Source organism: Oryctolagus cuniculus, chromosome 18 (assembly GCF_964237555.1).
Source record: "Oryctolagus cuniculus chromosome 18, mOryCun1.1, whole genome shotgun sequence".
Lineage (NCBI taxonomy): Eukaryota > Metazoa > Chordata > Mammalia > Lagomorpha > Leporidae > Oryctolagus > Oryctolagus cuniculus.
This window is the reverse complement of record NC_091449.1, coordinates 44,573,056-44,585,231: the sequence shown is the minus strand read 5'-3', so window position 1 is coordinate 44,585,231 and position 12,176 is coordinate 44,573,056. Positions and strand designations below refer to the sequence as shown.

Below are 12,176 nucleotides of genomic sequence, written 5' to 3'. Positions count from 1 at the left end.
CATATATCATCTCTAGAACTTGGGTAGCTGACGTAAATTATTTGGGACTCATTGTCTCTAGGAGCTAAAATAAAGCATTTGGGAAGGGAGGTCTTTCATTATTCTCAGGTTGTCTTGCAGCATTCTATGATTTCAGCCTATCATTCTAGGAGGTTCTCTCCTGACATATAAGGAAGATTCATGCCTGCATTTCTTATTAATCCTGAAGTTCTGTGATTTATTTCCTCAAGTTTTATGAAGTAATTACTTGCAAGAGCTCTTTTTTGTATGAACTGTAATAAAAATGACTTAAGAAAAACGGTTAGTCCTTGCATAAAATTAAGCTGAAATTAAATTAAAAGGCAGGACATCTGTTCATTTCACATCAAGCTTTAGAGAATGTTCCCAATGAGTTACTAAGATTGCAATAATAAAGAGACTTGGGAAAAACTTTGATTTCTAGAACCTACCTTTCCTTTCTCCTTGTCATGGATGTCTTCGTTCCCTCTCTTCTGCCTGATCTGGTGCATAATTTCCAATTTTCACACAGAAAGTTCTATCAGTTGATGAGTCAACTATTCCAAGAGACATCTTTCCTCTCCAAGCAAACTTGTACAAGAGAATAGACAGAAATGTCTGAAGATACACACACACACACACAATTCTGACTATATATAATTTTTGTTGAAAACTTAATTTATGTCAGGAAATTAGCTTATCCTTAGTATTTCAGTAAATCATGAAGACAACTGTGGAGTCATTCTTTATAGTAGGGTACCAAAAGATTGTATAAGAAATAACAGAATCTAACAATTTACATTAAGAGTGAACCAGGTATCTGTCATCTTATTTGTATTTCAAAACTTTAGGCAATCCTGAGTGAAGCATGGTGTTGTTAATCCCTGCTTTATAGTTCAGAAATGTAAGATTCAGAGAAGTTAAGTAATTAGTTCAGTATCACGTTAAGTAATGAAGCTCAAATGTGGATAAGAAATGTAAGCAAGTATGTGCATATTTTTTTGCCTAATCAGGTCCAGAAATAATAGAGAATAAACACAGACATCACAAGGTTTTCCATCTGAGAGGGGGTGAATATTCTTTCGTGGACACATGAGGGCATAGGTAGAGTTATCCTTAACAATCTAGATTCAGAAACATATGTTCTTATGAACACATTGCATAATTTCTAGGACACAAGGGCCAAATGACTGAAGAATATTCATGGAATTGGTGTGATTTTTAAGGAAGTGAGGGAAGAAGTGAAACTGTCATTCTATTTTACTATAAGTAAATCTATGTGAAATATTAATAAAGTTACTTAGTTTTCTAAAAGGTATATTTGCTTTCTGCCACAGTCTAAGGGAGAATTGGTCTTGTCTAGGCTTGCAATGACTGGAAAGGAGCCAAGCTGAAGCTGAGAGTCAGGAACTTAATCCAGATCTCCCAGGTGGGTGGCAGGGACCCAGGTATTTGAACCATCATCTGCTGCCTCCCAGTGAGTGCATTAGCAGAAAGTTGGAATCAGGGGTAGAGGCGACTTGAACCCAGGAACTTCAATATGGGATTCAGGGGTCCAAAATGATATCTCCACTGTCAAGCCAAGTGACCAGCCAGAGTTTTATTTGTTGTCAAACTATTTTCATCCACGTCAATAAACCAATGATAAAGAGGCTGTGTTTCCTAGGAAAACATAAGGCAACCGTGCATCTTGCCAAGGATGATAAGATTCCATTCCCTTTCACTACTGCACTCTGGAGAAAACAGTTGGATACATCAAAGAAATGAAAATGAGAGAGAGAGGGAGAGAGAGAATGTCTTCAGGAAGGAAAGAAGTTTTTCCAAGAAGAACCCTGAGAGTTCAGAGCATGAGCTGGCAATGGCTACTGTGGAAGGATTAACAGAGCCAGCATCTGCTGCAGGCAGGTGGCAGCCCAGCAGAAAGGGAAGTGGAGGCTTTTGGTGTCAGGGAAAGAGAACCCAGGTGAAATCACTGTTCACTCTACTTTAGAGTTTTTTTTTTTAACCTATCAGATGAGTATTGATAACATCCCCATTTTCAGTGAGAATTGGGACTGCGCAAGACTTCAGCATGATGTATAATTCCTGTATGAGATTTTTTAAAATTAAGAGATGTCATTAAAAATGTAGAAGTAAAATCAGATGCTATATATTGCAGGGCTTTCCAGAAATTTTGGGCAGAGGATTATCACATGAAACAGAGATGTTTGGGGAGGGGCTTGTGGTACAGCAGGTTAGGTCACCCTGGAGGTGCCATATCCCATTTTGGAGCACTGCTTCAGGTTTTGGCTGCTCCAGCTCTGATACAGCCACTTGCTAATGCATTCTTGGAGGCAGCAGAATTATGGTTCAAGGGCTTGGGTTCCTTACACTCTTGTGGGAAATTCTGATGAATAGCAGGCTTCTTACTACAACCTGGGCAGCCTTGGCTGTCCCATTTGGAGAATGAATAAGCTGACAAAAGATGCTCTCTATGTATTTCAGGTATATGAAAATAAAATTAATAGATATTAAAAATTTTTTGTCAGCGATTGTGACCAAAAGAACCAAAAAGGTAAGCTAGTTCCATCTCATCAGTGAACCACGAGAGGGAAAGGTGTTTCCCTGTCTACTGAGACTCTCACGCCAAGACTACATCTGCAGTTCACCAGAATTGATGTGAGCTCTCACTGTTCCCCTCCTACTTCTTCAGGATTCACCATTCCTGAAGGAACTTTTTCCTTATAATCCTTCTAGCTGCTTTTCTTGCTAATATCCACTTCAAGTAAAATTTTGATTAGAAATTTAGCTACTCTCTAATTACCTGTTGTATAAAGCATACAATGTAAGTAAATAAACATAAATTAATTGAACTACATAAACAAAGGCACTTGAGGCTGGTGCTGTGGTTTGGTAGGCTAACCTTCTGCCTGTGGCACCTGCATCCCATATTGGCACCAGTTCAAGTCCTCGCTGCTCTCTGCTATGGCCTGTGAAAGCAGTGGAAGATGGCCTGAGTGCTTGGGCCCCTGTACCCACATGGGAAACCTGGAAGAAGTTTCTGGCTCCAGGCTTTGGATTGGCCCAACTCCGGCCCTTGCTGCCATTTGGGGAGTGAATCAGTGGGTGGAAAACCTTTCTCTCTGTCTCTCCCTCTGTCTGTAACTCTATCTCTTAAATAAATAAATAAGATCTTTAAAAGAAAAAAAAATCAAAATGAGGGATCTTTCTGTATAAATAGTGGAAATGGGGATTGTCATGTTTTAGTTGTTTTCTTTTGTATGGTGGCAGAAGTTATTGTACATTTTGTTTTACTAATGCTTGCCTCCACCTTTTAATGCTCTTCCAATATAAAGTCTCCTGAGTAATTCTGGGTGATCCCAGGAGCTTTGTCAAATGGGCTGTTTATTTTTGTCTTTTATTTTACATTGCCCTCTTGTATCTGGCTACTAATACTAGCAACAGACTTTAAAATATAGCCCCCATTGAGACATCTGCACAGGATGTATTGTTGGTACTTCCAGTGACAATTCTCACATGAACTGGGATCTTGCACATAGCCAAGGCATCCTTATACTCAAATCTAGGTTTCTTGGGGGTGGAAAGCCTAAGCAGATAAATAAAAAATAGCTAAAATTTAATTATCATGTGTAAGAAATGATTGTTTTGATGTGTTCTCATGTTAAGAAGAAAAAGAGCTCCAAATTTCTCACTCAGAATCATTTTTTTTCAAAAATTCAATGTTTATTTATATGTTACATGCCTTAAAAAGTTTTGGGGTAAAAGATCCAACAGGAAGTTAGCAAATACAGTGCTTAGGGAGAAGGAGACTTGGAGTCCCCAGAGCTGGAAATCTTGATGGCAGAAGTTCAAAGGAATCAATCACTTGCCAAGGAAGTGCCATATTTGCTCTTCTTCATTATTTTCTTTATTCAGTGAAGATGAAAATTCAATTCAATGAATGATCTTGCTTCCTTTTGAGTACAAAGGAAAGGACTATCAAATACCTGCATGTTTTTGGAATTTATTGGCCTTCCATCACACTTCTTCATGAGCAACGCTATCCAGCCATCATGAGTAGATCTAATAACTTCAAGAGCAAAAGCCTTGTTTCTGAATTCTCCATTAACAACAAACTGGTTTTCTGGTTTTCCATCTGGTACATTTTAAAGTTTACACCAGTTAAGAGTAGCTCCCAGGTCACCAGGTTTGAGCTTCTTAACATCATCGATATCATCAAACCTTGAGGCTTCAGGATCAATCACACGGATACTAATTAATTACCAATCTGTTTCACCTGCATCAATCAGAATCAAAATTCCAAGAATCTTCACATGAGTAACCTCTGCATGAGTAAGAACCTTTGAGCCTATTTCACAAACATCAATAGGATCATTGTCTCCACAGCAGTTCGTGCTCTTATCTGTTCAACTGGATCTTTCAAGTCTGAAAGAACACCGTAATTCCGTATGTAACCCTTGTGAGGGAGGATATTCCCCACATAGAGTAGTTTGCCATGTTTTATATCTTGTTTAATGGAATTCAATGGCTCCTTGGTGGTAACCTCCATTTTGGCATTTGTCCACCAAAGTACTTCTACAACCATATTAAAATAATTGTCTTTAGAGTCTATTTTCAGAGCAATATCATGAAAGGGGGAAATGTGGTGACCAATTACATTCTCTGTGAGTAGAAACAAACATTTCTGGGAGCTGGGCCCTCATCAGACTCCACTACCCCTGGCGAGAAGAGCCACATTGTACTGGGCTCTGCCCCAGTGGGTGGGCGGCCGGGCTGGGACCTCCGGCCCTCCTTCCCCAACTCTCACTGAGATTCTTAAAGCATTACTATTCAGAGCACAACAGCCACTTTCTCTGAGAACAGTGTGGCATCTGAAAATGATGACTTTATTCCTAGGTTAATCTTGACCTTGATTTCTTTACCTTGGAAGATGATTTCTGTTTCTGTAACCAGTTTGGTCCTTTACACAAGGATTGTATCCACCTCAGTAATTAGCATTCTAATCAGAAACATAAGCCCCAAACAGAGTGTTAAGTAAATTGTAGGTTTAATATATCTGTACATGTACATCGCATAGAATATAGAAAATTAGAGTATAATATTCCCTGTGTATGCATACAGATGCCAAGAGAAACAGGGCAAGACAGTGAAATTCAAAAATATACAAAGTCATAGAAGAAAAAATATCTCCAACTACTATGCAGATACAACCATTTTTAAAAATTGATTTATATATTTATAACTACATTGTTTTATACCATTTTCTAGTTTTTATTTGTAATTTACAAAATACTGTGTCTTTCCTTTCATTAAAATTTCTTCTAAAACATGCGATGTTAAAGAACTTTTAGAAATATGGCTGTAGTGTAAGGTATTTCATTCATCTCATACTGACAAACTTGTGCTAGAAAATAAACTCAATTATTTGGCTTTATTTATTGCAAATGTTGTAGATTGTCTGCTGAACTACTTCTGATGCTGCTATGCTGAGTGCCACATCTTGGATGTTGGTCAACACGCACGGTGGCACACCCCCTAGAAAAGATCCCTTGAGCAGCCAGTCAAGCTCCCACTGCATACCCTCTTTTACATTTGAAATCATGGCATTTTTAATATAATTCAGAATATCATTTGTCTTCCAATCAAGTTTTAAGTGGTCTACTTGGCATAACAGATACAACATTGTATAGAACAGAATATGAAGCCCTTATCTTTATGAAACTGGTTATGTGAGTGCGGGAACAGCTTATATAAGAAGCAAGGCAATCAAAATTTCAAATTTACCAGAGATACTACAGTCGTATATAGGAGTGTTACCAGGGGATAAACCCCAGGATAAAGGCCCTGAGATTTCTTCTTCTTCTTTTTAATGAAATCCAATGCCCTTTTCTTTGTGGAAGGCCAGACTTAGTGTCACATTTCCTTTTTGTTGTTGTTCATTTTCATCTGTTCTATTGAGCTTCTTTCTTTCTTTCTTTCTTTCTTTCTTTCTTTCTTTCTTTCTTTCTTTCTTTCTTTTTTGAAAGACAAAGTTACAGAGATCTTTAATCCACTGGTTCACTCTGCAAATGGCCACAATGGCTGGGGTTGAGCTGATCTGAAGCCAGGAGCCAGGAGCTTCCTCTGGGTCTCTAACATGGGAAGAGAGGCCTAAAGACTTGGGCCATCCTCCGCTAATTTCCCAGGTCCGTTAGCAGGGAGCTGGATCAGAAGCGGAGTAGCCGGGACACAAACTGGTGCCCATATGGGATGCTGGTGCTGCAGGCTTGGGCTTTAACCCACTACACCACAGTGCCACCCCGGCACTGTGATTTCTACCAATTACTCTCCTACCTTAATGGGAGCCAAAGTGGGAGGTAGTCTCAGAGTAACTGACTTAGACTAGTCACATCCAAGGTGGTAGCAAAACTAGGCCAAAGATTTCCCCACTTCCCATCATAATAATAAAATCTCTTTCCCATGGGAGCTATGAGCAAATCTTAACTGCACAAGAACAGAGAAGTGGGGATAATTTGAGTTCCTGGAAATCACTCCTGCTTTCCCTGAAATTTGATGTCACCAATTACGAACCATTTTCCTTCTTCTCCATCCCCTACTAAAACCTATAGCCCCAGACCTCCCCAGCCTGGACCTGAAAGAACCCTTAGAGCAGAAGCCCCCCTTCCCTATCCTTTGGCCAAGGAGTAAACTTTTCACTCTGCTTTTGAAACTCAGTATCATTTCATTGGTTAGGATGACCCAAAGCAGGGGCAAGAGGGAAGTGACAGGAGCTTATGCATAGAGACAGATAAATGTGAGAGTTTGGCCCCGTGTAAATCATCTCTGCATTGTCTAGGAAGCAAGGTCATTAGGCAGAAATGAGGATTAAGGAAGTCATATGCACATTTCATCACCTGCTTTTTTTCTTCCAACGTCCTTCGTTTGTTTTAAATTTTCTCAAGTTGCCCTGTGTGGGACACACAACAAGACCTACCTGTCCTATTTCTATTTCACCTCTGTGAGATTTGTGTTCCTCAACACCTTGCAAACCATGCACAAGTTTGCTCAGGAAAAAAATGATGAAACTTGCACTGAAGTCAACTGTGAAATTTTAACACAAAGTGATTTCTTTTTCCAGCCTGAGGTGCCTAACCCTCTTTAAATGTTCTTCACAGAAGCAATCAGATCCAGAATTCATATCTTTAGAAAAGCAGCCTTCCTCTTTCTCAAAGCAAGCCAGGCGCATAAGAAGCATTCTTGCGATAGCCAGCCCTCTAAGCCATATAAAACTGGGCCATTATTACTTGTGTCCTTGTAGGTATTTTAGCCTTTAAATGGTGATACTATCATTTTAATTAAAGCTGAAGTTTTTGCAGCATTCAATTCAAAAAGGGACTGCCAGACCCAATTCTACAATGGAAACTAAATCCTCAGTCCACAAGTAAAACAAAGTGTATGCATGAAGGTAGACAGGCTTGGGATGGTTCCAAAACGTGATGGTGGGAGATCATTGGCATGTAAGCGCAGCAAAGAGATCCCTCCAGAAGGATGAAAGTCATACTCATAAAGCTCCTTTTCTGATGCATAAGATAAGATATAGAAAAAAAAAAAAACAGGATTCTGAGACTGTTTAAGGAATAAGATCTGACAGAGACCCTCAGCCCATCTTTTATCTTTAAATTTTGAGTGATACAGGACAGGTCTTATGGAGCAGCAGATTAAGCCACTGCTTGGTGACACCCACATCCTATTTCAGGGTGCAAGGGTCAAGACCTAGCACCTCCACATCAAAAATAGCTTCCCGCTAATGTGTTTGAGTGCCTGCCTTTGGCTTGGCCCAGCTTTGGCTGTTGTGGAAAGCTGGGTAGTGAACCAGCAGGTAGAAGCTCTCTCTTTTCTCCTTTTTTTCTTTTTTAATAAAACCTATCTCTTAAACACTGTCAATACAGTTATGCTACAGCCAACCTTTTCTTTATTTCTTTAAAAGATTTTTTTTAAAGATTTATTTATTTATTTGGAAGGCAGAGTTACAGAGAAGCAGAGGCAGAGAGAAAATCTTCCATTTGCTGGTTCACTCCCCAGATGGCTGCAATGAACGGAGCTGTGCTGATCCGAAGCCAGGAGCTTCTTCCAGGTCTTCCACACCAGTGCAGGGACCCAAGAACTTGGGCCATCTTCTACTGCTTTCCCAAGCCACAGCAGAAAGTTGGTTCAGAAGTGGAGCAGCCAAGACTCGAATCGATGCCAGTATGGGATGCCAGCACTGCAGGCAGCGGCCTTACCCACTAGGCCACAGAGCCAACACCTCTCTGAATTTTGCTCTGCTTTGCGTTTACATGAAAAAATCAATGAACATTTAAAAGATAAAATTTGAGTTATAAACATAATTTAATTCACATACCCATCTTAGACATAAGATGTAGATAACAGAGATTTTTCAGTACACACAATCACATAAATGTTGGAAATATATATGAATATGTTATACTATTATATTATTATAAATTATATTATCATATATCCTAATAATATACAATAATTACATATATGATGGATTTTGCAAAATCCTCACTATCAACATTTTGAGCTGGAGTGGAAGCTATCTTCTTCATCCTAATACGTTTACTAGCATCTATGGCCTCTAACCATTGGATGTTAGTAGCAGTTTCCCCTGAGCTACAATAAACAAAACAAAACAAAATCTTCAGATGTTGACAGAAGTCGCTGTGAGAGTGGGTCATGTCAACATCATCCTAGCTTGAGAACTATTGATATAGACAAAGTATCTCAGGGTGTAATATGTACCATAATATGGTACTTACTTCCTGCACTACAAAGAATACTTCATAAAAATAATAAAAGCCATAGCTTTTCTATTCCCAGTACAATGGTTGTGAGATTTCACATAAAACCATACAGCCAAACCCTCTCGGTTTACTTTTGTTTTTCTTTCTTATTAAGTAACTCATCTTCTACAGACATATTCTTGAGAGAAAAGATAGATGTATCTGGGACAGGCACTGTGTTGTGGAGGGTAATGCTCCTGCCTACAGTGCCAGCATCCCATATTGGCGCCGGTTCGAGTCTTGGCTGCTCCACTTTTGATTCAGCTCTCTGCTGTGGCTTTGGAAAGCAGTAGAAGATGGCCCAAATCCTTGGGCCCCTGCACTGATGTGGAAGACCTGGAAGAAGCTCCTGGCTTCGGATCGGCGCAACATCGGCTGTTGCGGCCAAATGGGGAGTGAACCAGTGGATGAAAGACCTCTCTCTCTCTCTCTCTCTCTCTCTCTGCCTCTCCTTATCTCTCTGTGTAACTCTGACTTTCAAGTATATAAATAAATCTTAAAAAAAAAAAAAAGATGTATCTCAGTTCCCTTTAGAAACAATTGTAGGATAGAAATGGATCTGTAATAAATAAAAGTCAGCCTTTTCTCCATGATCCTACACTCTAAAATTGTATAGCAAATTCACTATGTATATGAATGCTAACTACAGTTACTCATGGATTGCCTAGGGAAAAAATGTGCTGAAAGCTAAGCAGACATTCCGGTGTGCTTGGCAGTTCTACTGACCTGAAGAAATTTTGACGTTGGTGTTTTATGGCACGTGTTAATCTACTGGCAGTGTATTTAATGCGGATCTCTCCCTTAGAGCCTCATCAATTTTGGGACATATTATCATCTAGACCAAGAAGATAGGGCCTCTATTTCAGGTTTTGTGACTCTGGGGCTTTCAGGTTTTTGAAAATTTAAAAAAAATCTCCTCTGTTGCCAGGAGTCATCAGTAAAACATGGCAGTGAAACCGTTGCATTGATTAATCAATGCAAAACATTAAGGGTAGCGTGCCTTGGGCTTAGAAGAGAAACTATAATGAATTTAGGGCTCAGAATCTTGCACATTTCATGGATGTACTTGTCTGGGTACATGACATAATTGAATGTAGACACCTTCAACTAATTACTTGCCCCTATTTCTTTGGGGTTGTGGTGGTTATAGATACTTCCTACAGTGGCCAATTTACTGACTTAAACATTTTTTAGAGGGTTATACAATTACCGACATGTTTCAGCTGATGAATAAACCAGGAGTGTTAAATCTGAGAAACACTGTGAGCTTCAAGATACCTTTTATGCTTCGAAATAAATTTGAGCATGTGCTCATATGTGAGTTAGTCTTGGGAAAATGTTTATAGATTTGCTCAGATTATAAATGTATCAGTAATGCAATTTCCTTATGAGTGGGCTTCAAAATATTCATGGAAAAGTTTATTTTGAGGCAAAAACCAATTTTTGAAATCCATGCATAATATACATTTTCCATAAAGACTCCCTTCATACTAACCTTAGAAAGAAATTTATATTTGGAAAATTTGAGTCCACTTGAGTAGTTATGTATTTCTATGATTACCTTACAAAGGTGTTTATATTCAGGAAGTTTTAGTGACCTCCCAATTTATTTGCAAAAGTTTTCAGGTTTTTTGACAATTGTGACACATTTGGAGGATCTGCACATTCAGAGATAAGTCAGATGGTTTACTATTTCAATGATATAATTCTCATCTTATATGAACCTCAGGAAAAAGTATTTAGCATGTTCTCTCTTTCAGGAACATCCATGGTTTCCTTGTCCATATTTGAAAATGTCTTACTTTGTTACCAAGGTAGTCTTCTAAAAGGGACAAGGGACGAGATTACTGGTATATGTATTTTCTTGTAACCTGTTGGAAATTCCATTTCCTGCTATACATACTAAAGGTTCTTAGCGGGTCAGATAAAATCTGGCTTCTTAATATTCAAACGTTAACATTTCATTTAAAAAGTTTAAGTTTTCACCCTAAATATTTTGTGACAATTGGTATTTTAACCACTAGGCCAAGCAACATTTCCATAATATTCTCTTTTCAGTCCTGTGGAATGCCTGTTGTCTTGCATTATTTGCAACACACTGCAGTCAATGTGGAAATGAAATAAAGTTAAGTGGAGCTGCAAGGAAAGAAAACACTTAGAAAACATCAGCAATCAGTGAGACAAAAATCTGACTCACACTTCTTAGTAATTCTCTGCTCTAGGCAACACCAGTCCCACTTTACAGGTCATAAAACTTAAGTTCAAAGAAACAGAGAATTGTTATTTCTAACTACAGAAGCAAAACTCCAATCAGTATGTCACAAGAGCATATATTTTTCTCCTGGTTGTTTTGAGACATTTAGAGAGAGAGGAAAAAATAGCGAAAGGGTCTTTTTGGGACATAAAGATCAGGAACCACAGGACCATATGTGACTGCTGTCTTCCAAATCGGTAGAGTTGACTACCAATTTATTATTTATCAAAAGCACATAAAGCTTACAAGATGTAACCCTTTTTGTTTAGACAAGATATGAAAGCTTACCAGGATGAATTCAAGTAAGACTATTCATATTAACCATTATATCACAATGTTTTGGTTTGGGCAGGAACTTCCCTAGATACATCTAATTCTTAGTAAATTTCTGAAATCCATTTTTAAAGGAGCCTACAGAGTCTTATTATTATCACTATACAAATTTTTAAAAAATTCAGGAGCTTATATTGGCATCAAACTTGATGATCCTCTCCTTACTTGAATAAATGAAAGTTTATTTTCATTAAATGATGTCAGATTAATTAAAAGTACAGCCAGAATTAAAACCTATGTCTCTTGCTCTTCAGACCAACAGTTTCATGATTACTTTGTCCCTTTGCCTCTTTTTCTTGATTCAAATACTCCCTATCATAGTATCAAAGAATATATGTATTCTTTTTATATCACTTTCAATACATTCATAAGATCGATTGATAAAGGAAGGACTTGGCTTGAAAAATACTGCTTTATATTTATTTTGACTCATTTTGCTTATGACAGTTTGAATTAGGAGACTTTCTTTAAGGAATTAAAGTATTTTATTCACTTTGAAAAGTTGCATAGAAGTCAAACAGAAAAGAAGAGCGTGTTAGAGACTTACTGGCTTATGTAGCTCAGTAGTTAAGAGTGTATGCTTCAGTATTAGCTGGATCCAGGTGCTCTTGTGTTTTCGGGGCTGTTTGTCTCCCACTACCTGTCTTGGTGTTGCTTTCTTCTGTGCAGACTTCATTCTCAAGAAGTCCTTACTCGTGCATTTTGGAACTTGCTTGAATCATTGCTAGCATGCTTAGACCAGTAGTTGTGAACTCAGAGTGTACCAT

General features: G+C 38.4%; 1 pseudogene; it reads right to left on the bottom strand.

Annotated features, from left to right (window-relative positions):
- Positions 1-3,858: 3,858 nt before the first annotated feature.
- On the bottom strand, positions 3,859-12,176 carry LOC127491403 (inorganic pyrophosphatase 2, mitochondrial-like; annotated as a pseudogene).